Genomic DNA, 18,460 nt, shown 5'->3' with positions numbered 1-18,460 from the left:
AAAGCCCTGCAAAGACCATCAGTACTCAGAAGTGACTTTAATGGGCTTTCACCAGCAAGTTTGTAAGTATTAATACATGTGAGTAGTAGTACTAAATGCACCCAAAATGCCCATCTGCAACACCGTCCTCCAGCCTGAACTGGACTTCAAGCCAAGGGAAGACCAAACCTGAAAGATAACTTTTCAGTGGTCAGTATCCCTGTGTTAAGCTATTCAGTGATGCTAAGCAGATGCATTTTGAATGTGCTGCTTCATCTCATGTGAAGGGGGGAGAAGAGGAAAAAGAGTCAGAAACAGTACTTATGTGAAAAAGGCAAATATTTTAAAGTAAGTACTGCTACTGTTTGTAGAATGGTCTGGAAGAGAGCTACAGCTGAAATGCTTCTAAATGCATGTGCAGTTTTTAAACTGCATACGAGTCCATCTGACAAACGAGCTTAGTTCGTTAAGACTGCTCAAACGAAGCCGAGGGTCCCGTCCCCCACCCTCGTCCTAAGTAAGCAAGCACAAGTTTCTGGCATAGACACTGGTGTGTGAGATTTTAACATTCCCCTTTCCATAAACAGTCATACATCAAGCTCTAAAAATTTGTTTCACAGAAACATTTGCACTAGTAAAACTCAATTACTCTAATATTTGTATGACACATGCAGGAGGGGTGCATAAAAAGGTTATGGTGAGCTCATTTAAGAATTTAAACAGTACTTGGTCAAAAGTTTCTGAATTATTCACTCAGCTCCACTATTAAATCAGAGTTCTCAGAGGAGTCTTTAAACAATAGCACAGAAGATGCTGTATTTATAACAAAAAGGCAGTACTGAAGCTCTCTGTCTCACAGAGCAAGTCATTCACTATTACAGTTGTAAACACACACCGGCACAGTACCACGCGCTGGTTCACAATTCTGCTGGATTAACTGGACACTTGGAATAACTGGGTATCAGGGAGAAGTTCTTCCCTGTAAGAGCGGTGAGGCGCTGGCACAGGGTGCCCAGAGAAGCTGTGGCTGCCCCATCCCTGGCAGCGTTCAAGGTCACGCTGGATGGGGCTTGGAGGAACATGGTCTAGTGGAAGGTGTCCATGGCAGGGGGTTGGAACTGGATGAGTTTTAAGGTCCCTTCTAATTCAAATCATTCTATGATTCTATGACTCCTTTCTAGAGGGGCAGCATCATTTCTGCCTAAATATCTCAAGCACTGCTTTTTAAGCTAATTCTTCAAGAACATCCAAAGTTGAGAGAAGAGCTCAAGAACAATATTAAAACTGGACAATATTTTGTATTTGTTTATTTTTATACCAGCCCACATGGGCTGGCACACAGGTATTTCGCTATATCCCTAAAGCTTCAGAGCCAGACTCAACTGAAGATGTCACCATGCACCTCCCTGTTATAAACTCTCATACTAAGTTTACGTACAGCACAGGAATTCTCTGCATACTTGTTCCTTGCACACAAACCAATTCTTTTCCAAACCTCAGAGCCCACTTGGAAAATACAATCTCTGGAGAGAAGAAAAACAGAGGATTTAGAAGAGATAACACAAGTGGTGCTCCACATCTCTGGTACCTCTCACCACCTCCTTCCTTTCTCTCCATCCCATTTTCTCCCACATTACAGGCTGCTCTTGGTCATTCAGTTCAATAAACATGAGCCAAGATTTCCTCTCAAAATAACTATTCCAGGATCATTTCAGCTATGAGCATCACCCACAGAAACATTCCTGTTAGCGTATCATCCTCTCTCCTGCATCAGTCTGTTCCCAACTAAACTCATGGGCTGGTGATACAAGGTCACAAAGTTGAGCGAAAAACAGGATACCCTCCCACTGCATCCAGCCATCCTCCCAGAGCAAGGGCAGGATGAGTCAGTCTCCCAATATAGCTGGTTTCAGGCATTTCTGACAGCATTACTTTAATGACAGTATTTCATTTCCTTCAGCCATCTCATTGAGAGCGCTCAAGTAAAGTATTAATGAAGTGTTTTAACACTCCCGCTGTCAGGAGGAGACGTGGGGTGTCACCTAACCAGCTGCTCAAGAGTGAACTCATAGCTCCTCCATTCACCAACACTACCAAGAGAAGGGGTTTTGCATCACATGAGCTGATGAGAGGTTCGGAGGTGAGAAGCATAAGCCAAAGCTGTTACAAAGCCAAGCCATGGCAGCAGCACCATCAGCAACACGTCCCGAAATCCCCTTTTTCAACCCTGAAATTCAACTTAGCTGCTGTACTTCCCGTTAAACCTACACCCCTCCTCCTCATCCGTATGTTCTTACGGATCTATCTATTTGAAGCATTGCTTTTCCTGACTATGGGCAAGACTAAACACCTGCATCACTGCAAATGTAATTATGGCAAAATACCACAGCTATTTGTAGACTTCCTGTTCATCAAATAATATTAGTGTACCTTTGCCTTGAACAATCATTTGCAGGGATGGAAATCCTGAAGAGACACTACAGAGATAGCAGAAGCACAGACACCTCCCCCCCCCCCCATTATGTAGTGATGCTTTGTATTAGCTTTTGGAATGACTCAAAGAGGAAAACAAAATCATCAGAATAATTCTTTATAAATCTATCCAATGAAAAGAAAAATAGAAAAAGGATAATTTAGTTAGAATCCTGCATTAGCTGACTCCAGGCAGGACAGGAATTGGCAGCTCAAATTCAACTTCAGGCTCCAATGCAGGCTTTAAGTCAAATTCCTAAGCAGAGTAAAACCCTTATTAGCCTGTCCTCACTGTAATTTTAATCTTAGTTAACTCTTGGTATGTAATTTATGTTAAGAATAACCCACTTTCTATCAGAACTGGATATACTGCATGCAGAACTACTCCCCGGCTAGCACAGTTCAGGTTTCCCTTAGAGAAATCATTTTTCATGTATTGACAGCAAAAGAAAAATTGCTTAAAACTTTAAAAACATGCAAAAACATTTTCAGAAATGCATCACAGCCAGTTGTACTGATTCACCTAATGTATCCCTACCCCACCAAACCTGGCCATGCAGCCTCGCTTTAAGCCAATGCTGTGTGCTAGAAAGGTTTCTGGTCTGTTTAAAAAGCTGGTATTTCTTTCACCACACACACAGGCTGGGAAAAGAGAGGAAAACGGTTGATACTTCTACCTTTATAAACAAGAGCATTCTGTTCCCTCTCCCCATTTTACCCAATTTATGGTTAAAATTGCAAGTAGAAAAGTAAAAAGAAAGCACTTTGTAAAGACACTGCAATTTTGAGTCCCACTAATATGACAAAAACACATACTAATTTCTCAAGTTTAAATGAAAAAGATCTTAAAGCGTTGTCTAAAATTTACGAGTAGTCAGTGGTGCAGGTACACAACACCCACCCAAGTCAGCATCCTGTAAGTGACCTAAAGCTCCAAAGCCCAGGTTACTATCTTTCATAATCACAAAATACTCATTTTGTATTTCCTGCATTTTTTGCATGGTTTCTTAGCTTTGGGGGTTTTGGTTTGGGTTTTTCTTTTCTTTTTTTAATGCCCCCTTAGTATAAAGCTACACAGATCTCCCACTCAAGCTCAAGAAAAAACACGGAGTGAATTACCAGAGTGCTTTCCTACCCTCTTCTCCGCACTTGCTGCTGCAGTTTTGTGTTGTCCCCTTTGCTCCCACTCCTCTTTAAGGTAGTTTCATGTAAAAGCAGTTCAACTCTTCCCACCCATCCTCAAGCTTGCGAACCAACAGAGCTTTGGAAGTGAAGCTTACACCCTGCCAGAGCCCATTTGTATAATCAGAATAGGAGAGACAGGGAATAGCTATTTGCCAAGCAAAGGGTTGTGATTTGAGAGGGAAATCCAAGCCAGATGCATGGACCAGGAGAAGATCCGGACTCTGTCAAGAGCACAAGATCAGGTCTATCCCACACTGGGCCCTGCAGCCGCAGGCTGGCACAAGAACACCAGATATTTTAATGACTTGCACTAAAATCCTCATGAAGGCAAAAGAAGTTAATTGCACATTTTAGATTTTCCTCCATTTTGCGCAGTGTACACATGCAAAAATTGAGGAGAGGGTTTCCAGGACTTGGCAGCATGTATGGCCCCGCACCGAGCAGAGCTTAAAGCGGGCAGCTGTGCAAGGGAAGCGAAAACCAGAGGGACTCGGACAGATGTTTCCATTCACAAACACTGCCAAGGAGCCAGGAATGCTGAGTTCACTACCTTGGCGTTATTTACATTTCACAACATCAAGTAAGAACCATTCCACAAGTTTAAAAAAAGGAAAATACGGCGCAGCAGGGGAGTGTTTCACCACTGCCTTCATGGAGGGGGCAAAAATGAAAGCCTTTTTTCAATTCACATTCTGAAACATTGCCTTAATTTCATTTTGCCCACTGTCACCCAAGTGGGACAGCATCCCAAGCCTCAGCTCTACGGACAGCCTCGTGCTAATCACCTGCCATCTTGCAAGAGGAGTACACATATACTTGCTTCTGGGGCACCAGTGATGGTCAACTATGTGGTCCATGAACCACTTGGAAGTTTCTCCTTCCATTTTCCAGATTAAACTAATTTTTAACCTAGCACAGGGGACAGTTTCTCCCTTAGCAACTGTGTCACAAACCAAACACTCTGAAGACCAAACTTGGCACTCTTGGCTCAGAAAATACCCTTAGAGATAGTTAGGAGGGTGCATTTTGGAGGCATTCATCCAAACCTCAATCCTGAGACTCAACAGGTTTGGGAATTAGCTGCCAGATCCAGTCTGGCAACTAGAACAGCTACTCCAAGCATTGTCCCATCTACTCTACTACACTGGAGCGTTATACACAGACCACATATGACGATGTGCTCTGCCTGTCCCAAGGTGCTCCCTGCAGCAAGAGATAGGAAGGGTAATGGGGAAAGCATTTTTTCACACCAGCCTTATGATCCACAAAGTCTTTTCTGATCCCACAACAGAGGTATAGAGAAAAAATAAGTATTACCCATTTCTATTAAAATCAGTACTTGTTTGAGCTTTTAAAGGGGTTCTGTACTTCAAATATTTAAGCTACACACTCTGGATCATGTTTCTTTTGAAGCGTGGTGCTGGTGAACATTGCCCAGACAGGGCAACTTCACTGCAAGTGAGTGCAAGGCTCCCCTCCGCCACAACGGGACACCTTCCTTCCCAAAGTAAACCAGACACTAATGCTATTTATGGATCCCATTGCAGAACCAGACAGGCTTCCTAGCCACTATTCATCAATGTGCAAATAGGGTTTATTTCATGGCAGAGAGAACAGACTTAAAAGAAATAAAGTCCTGAAGTTATGCCTTACTTCTTGAAAGAAACACGTATTTGGAGAGTAGTTGGAAATACAGAACAGTAACACCCGCAGGTAAAGGCTGATCACAACTTCTTTGCAGACATTATTTTTTTAAGTTGGCAATTTCAAATTAGTTCCTAAAGGAACATAAGAAACCAAATACCCATGGAAAACACCGCAAGCTGATGCACCAAGGGACAGACCTCCAGGAGAACATTGTCTCCATCACTCTCCCACACCCAGAGGAAAAGCAGGGAACACAACCGTGAAATCTTCCTTACTTCACAGGAAAAAAAAGACTCCATCAGTTTCCAGATAGCTGGAATGTTCGTAGCTGGACAACATTCACCAGCACTGCTTGTAAACATTAACCCTGCCGAGTCCACTGACTTGCCCTACTAACTCTTTGGGGTTTTAGTGTGAAGTACAACTTTGTCCTTACAAGCATTTTCATAGAAGCACCTTTGCATTTAAAATGCCGACTGTAAATGCATCTGCTGTTCAGATAAAAAACCCACAAGCATGCAATTTGATATGCAAGAAGTTTTACAAAGCTCTCAAAGAGCCCAAGGACATTTGAAAGGGTAGATACAAGCTTAGAATGAGTCTTAGCATATCATCAGCAAAAAACAATTCTATTCTTAGATATCTCCCTTTGGTGTTTCCTATAATCTTCCCTTTTTTTTTTTCTCTCCTACTCCTTTGAGAATGTAAGTTGTTCGGTTATTAGTGAGAAAAAAAATGGAAGAACCTGTTCTGCAAGGCATACGAACAAAGCAGTATCTTCCAAAAAAAGAAAAGCTCATTCAAAAGCATGTAAATATTAGGGCTGGTAATACAAACAATAAAACCACAGGAAACACAAGAAATTAAGAATAGATCAGGACTTACTCAATTTCCTGGCTGCTGGATATATAAGCACTTTTCTGGGTTGGACATATCAGATAAGATTTCTTTCTAAAAACAGACATTGGGGAATTGACACAGCTTAAAAAGGTGAACAAAAATCAATGTCTGTTCTGACCCTGCCTGTGCTCCTTAGCAAGCAAGGACACTGACCAGGGCAACTACAGCCAGGATGTGGCACCAGGGGTTCAGCATCCTGCACTAAGAACTGAATTAAAGCTTCTCCTCAAAGTTCACAAACAGGATTAATCCTGCACCCTCAGTGTGCCCAGGACACATCCAAAAGCCATGAGGCATGGCTTGCTAATGCTGAAACTGACAAGCAGCAGAGGTGACAAGTGGTTCCCAACATGCAGGGTGGTCCATGCCATTGCCACCCCACAACTCTCCCTGGCTGGAAGGCATGCTCGCAGAACTCATCAGTGCATTCCCCAGCCCGGGCATATTCCCAAATTCCCCATTGCTGCTAGGCTCTTGTCTAGCAGCATCCCAACAGCTCTTTCTAACCTCTCCATCACGGGAACTCTATTTTCTTTTCGCCAACTGACCAGAAGTGATTTGGTCCCAGCTAGACAGAGTTTTACATCTCTTGTGCAGGAGCTGAAAACGCTGCTCTGCTGAGCATCACAACATTAACACCACTACACCGCAACACCTCCCTGCTCCTCATTCTAACCCCCATCAAACACTAAACAAAGTCTCTTTCTTCAAGTTACCCACTGGCTCAAATCCAATCTTATCCAAAAGTCAAAAAGATCTCTACGAAGAAAACAAGAGGTCTCTTCCAATGCAAACACCAAGCGATGTAGCATTCCCAAAGACCAAATCTAACAAGATTGCTTCCTCTGAAATGGTCTAAGTTTCTCTTGGCCTTTAAATATCACAAGACCACAGCGTAAGTACACCCAGGTATTTATGTAAACTATATTATTGCTTTTAATTAATAATACCAGAAGCACAGATGAGACTAGGTTGTTAATAAAAAATAGCAAAGATTTTACAAACTCGTTCTGGGAGAGAGGAATAAACTGACTTCTCTAAGCAAAGAACTAAAAAAAAAAACCCTCATAAGTCTACTCTCACTTGATACTTTTCTTCCTTTTCAGGCATTTAAAATGCTCAATCTTTTTATATAATGCAATAATACAGTAAGCGTATGATAGCCATTTATCTCCCATCTTATTGTATGAATTGACACAGCAGCAGGGATGGGTCACACAACCAATCCAGTAAAGAATGGGTAAAAAAAGCCCACTCCTGTTTTGTAATTTCAGGAAGATTTACACATTTTCAACCACTTTCACTGCCATGAGTCCTCCAATCTCCTCGAGCAGTTCTGAATTTTGATTTCAAAACCTGCTTTCTGCTTACTGAGGTGTTTTCCTTCTAAATGCCTGCTGTAAGCATAGGATAGGATCTCTTATTAGTCTCAAACAACCCAATGACTTCTGAACTTTGAGATTATAAAGCAAGAAAGTTACGGAACTCTCACAGGCAAGTCAATTGGCTAAGAAACAGCAGCACAAAGTCCTGCCAAAATCCTAGCTAATCTGATAAAGGAAAAAAACAGGGAGGTCTAAGCCCCACGGTTTAAACAGAGCCAGTTCCAGCTGCACCAGGAAGCACATAACATTTAGCTTGGCACCTTTTCTTCAGGTATGACACCTGAAGAGACAACATTTTACCACCTTAAAGGCACTGCCATAAGTGAATTGTACAAGTAAAATTCCCAAAATACAGGAAAACATGGGAGTGACACATGAATTTCATACAGATCAACGAATGCTGCTAGAAATCTCACTGGAAAGAGGGAGAAACAAATCAACAAGATGTGTGACATGCAGCCCATTACCACTGAAGTACTACTATAATTCTCCCACTTCCAATGCACTTCACAAACAATTAATCCTCTTAACAACCATGTAAGCATATTTATTATCCACAGTTTTAGCTTGTAAGCTCTTCAAGCAACAAGTCAGGTCTCTTTCTAGCTTAATACATGGCTCATGAAAACTGGGACCAAGGCCCTGCTTTAACTGTGAAAGAGCTGCCAAGAAATCAGCTCCCACTACCCCAATCCCTCCAGCAAGGGGGAAGAGCAAGACCCAGTCAAGAACATTTTAACTTAGTTTAAAAGCACTCTTAACCCAGCTAAGTGCTCAAACCTCAGCCTCCATGCTAGAGTTACCCTTCTTCAAGCTACATTACCAACAGAATCAGTCAAAAATTAATTCATTTCCAAGGTGGAAAAGTAGCTCCACATTTTTGGAGACTCCCAAGTCTCCATTTGCACAGTGGATTCATACTCCTGTGCCCAAGTCAGCAGGACTCCACAGAGCCACCAGCACACAAACGCAGCCACACAGCAGGTACCAACACAACCCTCAGCACCCTCCCACAACAGACAATGTCTATTTCTTTTCCTGTTGGCAACCACACTACTTCATATAGAAAAACCTGCAGTTAACAGAAAAATTTGCAGCAATGTTCGCCTTGCATCACACAGAAGCGTAAAGACTCACCTGGACCTTGTGAAATGAACATTCATTACCCAAAGCTTCCTTTTACAACAGTTCATATAAAAGGGATTTAGTCTTTATTTCTACCCCTTTCTAAAGGGGTTTATTCTTTATAACCTACCTTCTTTGCAGCTGCTAGAAGAGAAACTATAAACATTTGATGCAACAAAAGGTTTGCTCACCACCTCTTGTGTTCCACTGCGCTTTTAGACAGTGATCACTCATCATAAAAATGGGTGGAGTGGCTGCAAACCACTCAGCCATGGAAAAACTGACTCCCATGCTCAAGATAAGCTGCTGCAGAGGCTGGAAACCCCACTGAAACAAAGTGCTGTCATTCCTCCCCGGATAGGAAGTCTTTCAGCTACGGATGCAAACACATCTCCTGTGCAGCACATGAACCAGCCTGTTTTATCTCCAGAATCATCCTCTGCACCAACTCAAAGACCTTCAGATTAAACTACAGAAACTGTTTTAAAACAAAGCTGGAGATGAATGAGTTTACGTGCGACCTAGATTAAAACAATTAGAACCAGCACTCCCCAAGTACAAAGTGCAGACTTTAAGATGTCCAGTGCCACCCGTACCACAGCCTTGTTGCTGCAGTGAAAGATTTATAGTAGCAGGGAACAAAAACACAACAAAATTCATCACGTAGCATCAGAGGTACATCACGTAAGCCTCGCTCCTCAGCTGACTCACTAAGTGATATTAACTCAAAAATAAAGGGCACATCCCAGTTTTGCTGCCATCTTACTTGTGAGTTCGGCAATTAGGAAGCATGATGTGCACCAGAGCATGTGCCAAAAGAAATTACTTTGTATAAGGGTCAAATCTGGCCATCCTGTCTCCCCTTCCCCCCAAAATATAAACCATTTCCCCCCCTTCCTTTAACACCTGCTTCCTCCATCTGAGCATTCATTGTCCCACCCCTATTGTGGGACCAAAGGCTTCAGCATCCCAGAGGAAACTCAAGAGGGAAATCAGTGCATAAAACAAGCAAGACATTCACTCCACCAATCTCATGCCTCAGCATTCCCTATTTTCCCCTTTCTTCCTATTGACCGCAGCTTCCAAGATATGGCTGGGTGTCGAGACCCACATGTGCCAGGAAGCCAAATGTGCCACACATCCTGGTATTGAACCCCACCATGCCCACAGATACTAATGTGACCCCCTTGCCTTACTCTTGCACTGAAGGACCCACAACCAACACTGTGGGGCAGGAAATGAGGCCGTACAGACCGTGGCCTGACCCAGCACAGCTCTTCATATGGTTGCACTTAAGGGACTTGACACAAGCAGCAGCTCTGTGCTACCCTAAAACATGGCAGGAGCAGAGCAGCAATCCCTCCTTCAGCACTGCAACAGGGACACAGCAAGAAGAGTCTTTGAACCAACCCATCCTCAGCATCAGCTTCCATTAGGAAGTTTTTATCTCCTGCAGGAGGTCGCTGTGCAATTCACACACACCCCTCCAATCTTCCCTACACTGAGAATAGGGATACCTGCAAGAACATGATGAGTCGGCCAGCATCCATGCATGACACATGCCAGGTGTGCTAATCCATGGAAAAGAAAGGGTGAGTCAGTAGTTTGAGTCTGAAGACAGCCCTGTTTAGAACAGCTGCTCTGTGCCAAAATCCTTGTTTGTAATGGTTTTATTAACTGCAGCATTCAGACTTACAGAACAGTTACACCACTGGGGGCAGAGACACATTGGGAAAGAGATTTACTTTCCCAAGTAACTTTGCCAGAAACCTCAGATACAATTTAGATGAAGCTACCAAGTACGTCACAGATTTTAGCATAACTTACTGCTCCAATTTGCATTAGTCATGGGTGACAAAAAACACACGGGATTCAAACATGACACATCGGGTAGCTCCTCTCAACACAAAGTTTTGGAGATCATCAAATGACATACACCCTCCTGCTTTAAGATGACCACCTTAAATCATGCTCATGGAGAATGAGTCCGACCAAAACTCAGCCTCGTAATTTGAGTAAGCCATTAGTTATTTTCCTTCCCACTCAGAAATAAAACCTGAAGTAGCTACTATAGAAGAAAATCCTTAAATCCTTCCTTTTACACTGGATCAAGCTAATCTCAGCAGTGCTGTCATGCTGTGAGTAACATCTGACATTGAACGACAATTAGGGGAGATCTCACCAGGTATTCTGCAAATGTAACGTTAAGTTAAAAACAGCTCAGCAAAAAGACTAAACATAATGACTTTTGTGGAAGGTAGGCTAGCCTGAATAAAGTCAAAATAATACACCAAAAGAGTCCAGCAGCAGTCATAAGCTACTCTAGCAAATGCTAAACATTTTGTATTGTCTATAAGGGAATTCCACAAGTGGTTGAAACCAAGATGCTATGGATCAGTTGCAACTACCTCCACTCATACATTTTAAACAGCATCCCAGAAGAGCAACTATGCAGGATCCAACTCACCGATGAGCCATTAGTCAATATTCCACAATTTCCAAGGAAATCAAAAGGTGACTTCATGCAAGGATCAAACATACAAGAAAACTGTGACAGTTCAGTTGCCACATCTACTGATTAAAAAATTATTGCCAGTTTTGGAAAGACAAGAGCAGCCAGATGGGAAAATCATTTATTACAAACAACTAATGGAATCACCAAAAAAAGTTATTAGAGATTGGATCATTTTGAAGAAATATTAAAAGTTAATTCCTGGTTCTTAACAGATTCAAAGAAAATACAAGTGGTCAGGGAGGATTAACTCTATCAAATGAACCCCTGCTACAGAATTACAAGCTCGGCTGTGAGGAAGCACCATTCTGGATGCTGCAGCCAAGGCCAAAATCAAGGTCCTCTAATGAACTGTGGAGGCCGCCCAGGGGCACCAAACCCAACCTCACACACAAAACATGCTTGGAATACATGTTTGAAGTCCTCAACACAAGTGCTGTAAGAGATGCTGACACCCGTTCAAGATGTATTTTTTCCCTTATGCTTAGTCCAATCTCACACACAATATTGGAGAAGCTCCCAACGAGTCTGGACTGTGAGATCTACACAGCTACACCAGGAAGGAATTTAGCTTTTACTCTCCCATCACAAAAATCATGCAATAAACTCTTTACCATCCGATCTTTAGGTGTTTTATTTTATAACATATAAAAAAGAGTCTTGTTAGACTGCCTGGCCATGTCACAACATGCAATCCATTACAGCTACAACAGAATTAAAGCTTACATTTTGCAAGATAGCACACTGCATACTTTTTAAGGACTGTTGACTACTTAAAAATATTTGTGATTGCACTTTCTTCCTGTTCCTCAACAACTTAGAAGCATACCTAAAATGGTTATAAACAAAATCAAGATTATAATAATGGCAGGGCTGATTTTTGCAGAGAATTTCTTTACTCTAGATAGAAGTAATTGCAGTCTTAGGGAACTTAAAAAGGAAACACTTTGACTTCTAACTCACTGGCTTATCTTAGAAACAAATCTATCTCCCTTGCCATCTTTACATGCTATAAAACAGGGACAGGCACCACAGTCAAATGCCTTCTTTGCAATCAGAAAAGCACTTCCAAGGGTGTAGCTCCAGGAACATTGCTGCTGGTAGAAGCTCTGGAGCCTTTGCCACAGCAGCTGCTCATCATACCATGAAGGGACACAAGTCAGGGAACTGATCCAGGTAAAGAATGAACTTTTTTGCTGAACTGATCCAAGGTATGAACTGCACACAAAAAAACCCTCATGTATTCTTAACCGGAATCCATTTCCCAGCCTGGTTCACTGAACAGACCCACAAATCCCAGCGCAGCCCAGCTGGTGAACTGGAAGAGGCTGCTTACACCTACACCAATGCACAAAAGAGAACACAAAATTACAGTTCAAGTTTAGGATGACACTGAAAAAGTTTTACCTATTGCACGCTTCCAACAGTGGTCCCTGGAAGAGCATTAAACTGTTCATGGGATTTGTGGCGTCACAGTGTATTTGTCCTGTAGACATCAACAGAGGAGACACCTTGCTTCTGTGACAAAAGGGCTATATATACAGAGATATATCTTTTGAAAAAGATCTGTATAGCTTGACTGCAGCAAAAAGTTCCTATTCTCTGCTGTAGCTGCTTTCCCTGGAGCACTGCCATCATATTTGCTTATCACTAACCAAAGCAACTAACCAGCTAACTCCCAGTGATGTGCTTTGCCTTCTAGATCTCCATAAAGAAAAGTCATTTGCAATGGAGAAAGGCAGGTTTCGTAAATAAATAAATAAAAAGATGACATTATGCCACATCTACAGAGTTTTTTTCCAAAAGTAACTAAGAAATGCAATGCCAGGCTCCAACACCACAGCTGAAGTGTTTGACTGCTCAGTAAGTACAAGGAGTGGCCGATTCCCTCCCCACAGCAAGATTGTTGACAGCTGTTTTAATGGAGAAAAAGAGTGAAGCATGACTAAGCTGTACATAAAAATCTCATTGTACCCAACACCCAAACAAGTTTTGATTTAGAAAAAGTGCAGTGCTTCCTGGAAGTGACTGTTCAGGTGGGACGTGCCAGCCCCGAACCAGGCTCCCAACTGGATTATATCCCCTGCGGCAAACCCCACAGCAGCAGAGCTCTATCGGCACCCAAAGCTATCAGTTGCTTCAGAACACCAATTACCTTTATCTATCGTACAGGTGATCAATGCAAGCAAGAAACACATGGGCACTTGGCACCGAGCAGCACCCATAATCACAAGCTGCAGGCTGTGAGGTGCTTCCCACCCCAGCTTTCCATGTACCTGCAAATAGGATGCTGCTTACATTAACCTCCAGCTAGAAACCACACAAGCTGCCAACTCCATGTCCAGGAGGCTGGTAAAACACAGGCCACACTCATGAGGGCATACTGTACCTTTATGGCCACCTGGACTATCCAGGCTTTTGCTCAAATCAGTAACTTCTTAACCCTGCCTTCCACGAGTAGAAGAAACCAAAACCAAACAGTTCCTCCATACTAATCAGCTATGTGGTTTAGTTTACTTCAGGCTATTTATCACCTGTGTGGGGAACCCCTGTAGAAATAACATTGAAGAGCACTCAAGTAGATTAGAGATAACCAGGTACAGGTAAGTAGAAAAGCTTCCAAGCTGCTTCAAGGACTTCAAGGATCACCACCAAACACCAGGCAGAGAAAACAGACACTGGTGTCCTGGAAACAGTGTGGAAAAGAAATGACAACTTCTACTCATGATTTTTATACATAGCTATCTATTAAAATTTACTACGCCAGCAGAAAATTATATGGAAGCATCCACTGCCTTTGTAACAGAAGCATGTGCATAGCACCAATAAACCTACTAGTGTTTTTTTCCTCTAGTATAATTTATTGACTACTGCCTTAATTCATGCTTTGGATGGAATAACCAGATTCCTTTAATAGTACTTAATCCTCCTCTTTACACAGGAGCATATCCTAGACCAGAACACAGTTTACTCAGGAGTATATCCTGCTGAGAGATTAGTAGTGAGTTCTGCATTAGCCTGAGTCTCCAAGCTTCCCTATGGACTGTGTTTAAAAACATCCATCATCAGACTACCTGGCAGAGCTCTGTTTCCATGAGCAGCTTTGACTTCTTAACTGTGTTTTCCTCCTTTGATGCTGTGAAGCTGTAAATCAGGAACATCGAGCTCCTGCCTTTCTGGCTGCAGTCCCTGGCTGGACTCCGTTTCTTCGAACACGCCGTATCCTCACCTCTTTGGCTATGCCGTCCACCAGAGCCAGGCAGGAGATGCAGGCTGGAACGCCGTCACCTAACACGGCGCATCCACACTACCTGCGGGAGACTCGTCATTCAGGCTACCTACAAAACCTGTCAGCCTTGCAGAACCCACATTCATGCCCTTCTAGCAACAGCCCCAGGCTAGCCTGTCTGCCCAGCACTGGGCAGCACTGGAAGGACAGACAGGAGACGTATTAGGCTCAACCCACAAACGCGGAAGATAGGTATATGCCTGAACTCATGCCAAAGGACAACACATGCCCAGATGATCCTCACCTTGCCTAATTCACCCTTACCCTGCTACCAGGCTTGTAAAAAAACCAACCCCAAGTGTTCAAGCAAGATATTGTCACCATGGAAGGTAACAACTTGGACCAGGGTGACCCAAACCACAGCAAACACCTTCTGAGTGAATTCTCCTCTAGTACAAGCAGCAGCTTCTATCCACAGGCATGGATGTTACGAGGTCAATGTTAATGTACTCCCACTGCTAAGGTATCCATGTATAAAAATACACCTCCTCTAACACAGTAATAAATGAATCATTAGTACCTTACCTTTAAGGAACTATGTGGAACTTGGTTCACCTTTGCAATTCCACAATAGCTTGGCAAGGACGTGCAAAACACGAAAAACACACCCAGCAAGGGGCTGATTTTACACTGCAGAGAGTCACCACGAACAGAAATAATGTAGCTTGGGCCCTTTAAAACTGATTAGATTACATTAGCCAAACTCCCAGCACACAAGACATTCATGGATCTCAGACCAACTGTCTAAACTCAGCTCTGAAGCTACATGCTTTACATATTTTCTACTGCATTGCATATCTCCATGAGTACCTAAAGTTTTACGGCTGACCAAGATTACAGAGAACACCACAGCGACCAACTGTCCTGCAGAAGTACAGTATTTCTAATCCCTTTATCAAGCCCCTATCTGGTCATCCATAACAGAATCAGTACAGGACGCTTTTCAACAACAACGAAAAACAACCAACTTTTAAAAATCACTTTTTTCCACTTCTGAGCTCCAGTTATTGTTGAGCCCCGTGAAGGACACTGGAGCAGAACCCATTACAGAGGTCAGCAAAATGAATCTCTACAAATCCCAACTCCTTTATATGACTTGCGGGGATAACATAGCCACAGAAATTGGATTAATAAACTCTGACAATTTACAGGGTAAGAAACAACTACTCTTTATCAATCATCCTCCAGGAACTCGTGCATTCGCTTCAAAAGAAGAGTGTCTCCACTCATAAAGAAAAAGCATTATATTTTCAAGCAACAGAGTGAACACATAAAACAGGCCCCATGGCAATGACCCCCCTGAGTAACCCCAAAGCCCCACTTAGCCCCAACGGCGAGAAAAACCAACCCCAGCCTGTCGTTCAGGACACTGATAGAAACCCCAGATTAACTGCAATAAACTTAGATAAAAGTTCCATCAGCGCGGCCAGAGGGATTTTGGGGGTGTGGGTATCAATAACTCCAACCCCAAGGAAGCGGAGGGGGACGCTGGGGCCGGGTTTGGGGTGCGGCGGGGATACCCGGATACACGCTCGGGGAACGCTCCGCGCCCGTTCCCCCGGGGGGACCCCGCCCGGCCCCGGCCCGCCGCGCACCGCCGGCCCGCAGACAATAGCGGCGGGGAGCAGCGGCGGAAAGGAAACGAAGGGAATAAATTAACACCAAATAATAACGATAAGCGAAAAGAGAAGAAAGCAAAGAGGGGCCCGGAGCGGCTCCACGCGAAGTTGCGCGGAGAAAGAGAGAAAGAAACGAGGAAGAGGAGGAGGAGGAAGGGCGGGGGAAGCGTGCGAGGGCGCGGGAAGTGGAGGGGGGCTCCCGGACCCCCCAACCCCCGGGGAGAGCCCACCCCTCCGCCATGGGCCTCCCCGAACTTCCCCCACACACACCCCTCTTCGCCTAACTCCGGCGGGGCACACTCACCGCGGGGGCCCGGCGGGCGGCTTCGCCCCTGGCAGCGGGGCCGGGAGGGAAGGGAGAGGGAAGGGGACGGGGAGGGGGAAAGAGGCGGCCGGGCCGGGCGCTCTCCGCCCGGGGAGGCGGGCAGGAGGCAGGGCTGGGGGCTGCCGGCTCGCAACCTGAGCCGAGCCGCCGGGCCCGCCCCCGCCGCGGCCCGCATGCGCGGAGCCCCGGGGCCGGGCGGGGGGTGCGGAGCGGCGGGTGGCAGCCAGGGGAGACCGCCTGTGGATAAGGTCCAGCTGCGCTTCCCCCGTGCGCTGGCAAGGAGGAGGAGGGTGAGGGCGGGCCGGGCGAAGGCCGGAGCCCCGGCACGGTGAGGCCTGGGCGGGTTCGGATTCCTCACCTGGCGACCCTGCCCGGTGCGCTCAGCTGGAAGAGATACAGCTGCTTAAATCAGACTGGTTTGGGTTAGAAGGGACCTTAAAGCTCATTCAGTTTTAAGCCCCTGCCACGGGTAGGGACACCTTCCACCAGAGCAGGTTGCTCCAAGCCCCTGTGTCCAACCTGGCCTTGAACACTGCCAGGGATGGGGCAGCCACAGCTTCTCTGGGCACCCTGTGCTGGTTTCTCAGCACCCTCATTGTAAAGAACTTCCTTATATCTAACCTACTTGTTTATAATCTTGCGCTGCTGGTGCGAAAGGACACAGACAACTTTTTATGCAGCGGGTTTATGTTTATTAAGGGAGATCCGTCCTCCTCACACACTAAACTTAAGCGTTAGGGGCTTGTTTTGCTGGGGTTGTGTTTGTTGCAACGGTTACAAAGCATAAGCTGTCCAGCCCTGTATGTGCTGCACATCCACCCATACCTATCACAAAACCTGGCAGCTCAACTGGAGCCCCACCAAGCCAGCCCACAGCCTTGTCCTGCTCCTCACCATCTTTCCCTGATTCCTCTATGGTTGTGGGAAGCGTGTGCGTTTGATCAAGGAACACCTCCCATTCCGTTCCCACGCCTTGCCCCAGAAAAGCAGTGGAAATGGCAACCCACCATTAGCAAACGAGTTCATGTGGCCTGTGGTCTGCGTGTGGTTGAGTTTGAGGAGGCCCCTGGGAATGAAGATGTATCATCTCTTGTGGTGGTGACTTGCCTTCAGTTACCATTTCTGTTGGAAGCTCTTTGGCAATGCATATATGTGATGGCTTGACATTCCTGCTTGACTTAACCTACTGCACACACGCATGTATCTTGCTAGCCCTGGCAGTGGCCAGGTTCTCATGTCCTCAAAGACAGTAACAACCCTGAGTTTAACATGTGTGTCCTGCCCCACTAGAGCTGGGCAACCAACCCTAAAAACACTTCATAATACTTCCCAAAGAGACTTTGCTGCTGGCCAGAGCACTGGGCAAAGGCTGCAGAACTGTACATCATGTTCTCTCCAGGTAGAATGAATAACAATGTTGTGTACATGCAGATTTCCAGCTGAAGAACCCTGTGTATGAACTTGGCATTGTCTTCTATAATATGCACTGTTGATTCAGTTTAAATCAACTGAAATAATAGAAATGGTTTCAACACTGGTGCAGTGTGGTCATTTTGGAAGCTGGAGTGTAACAGTGTTGTACACCCTTTTCAACCAGGATGTAAAGCAATAGTTTTTCTTGTGTGGCTCCAACAGAATAAGACACATGAGAGCGGGGACACTGCAAATACATTTTCATTTGCCTCCCAACCCTGCAAGAAGGGGTTATGAGGCAGATAGATCACTCGAAGTTCCCTGATTCAGGAAGAGGGGTCAGGCACGGTGATGGCTCAGGAAAGAGCACCATCTAGTGAAAGCCCGCTTCTTGCAGAAACTCTTTCCCCTAGAAGCCTCCAACCAAACAATGACTAACCCAGCCCAGCCCAATCTACCTCCACGGATCTGAGGCAATCCTGAGTGAGGTAGCATGGTAACATGCTAAAGTTTTCCATAACATGTACACACCGAGATCTTTAGCTCTACCCTGATGGTTGTCCCATCAAAGGAACATCTCTGCTTGTCAACTCCAGCCTGGCAAGTCAA

General features: G+C 44.7%; 1 protein-coding gene across 1 annotated transcript in view; it reads right to left on the bottom strand.

The window, feature by feature from the left end:
• The window catches only part of LOC115613039 (A-kinase anchor protein 13-like), a 134,091-nt gene extending 117,590 nt beyond the window's left edge, over positions 1–16,501 (bottom strand). The window contains exon 1 of the mRNA XM_030498056.1: positions 16,418–16,501. The gene's annotated coding sequence lies outside the window, so the exon portion shown is untranslated. The remainder of the gene's footprint in view (positions 1–16,417) is intronic.
• Between the last annotated feature and the right edge of the window lie 1,959 nt (positions 16,502–18,460).

The sequence above is a fragment of the Strigops habroptila genome, chromosome 9 (genome assembly GCF_004027225.2).
Source record: "Strigops habroptila isolate Jane chromosome 9, bStrHab1.2.pri, whole genome shotgun sequence".
Lineage (NCBI taxonomy): Eukaryota > Metazoa > Chordata > Aves > Psittaciformes > Psittacidae > Strigops > Strigops habroptila.
This window is presented reverse-complemented; position numbering and strand designations above follow the sequence as displayed.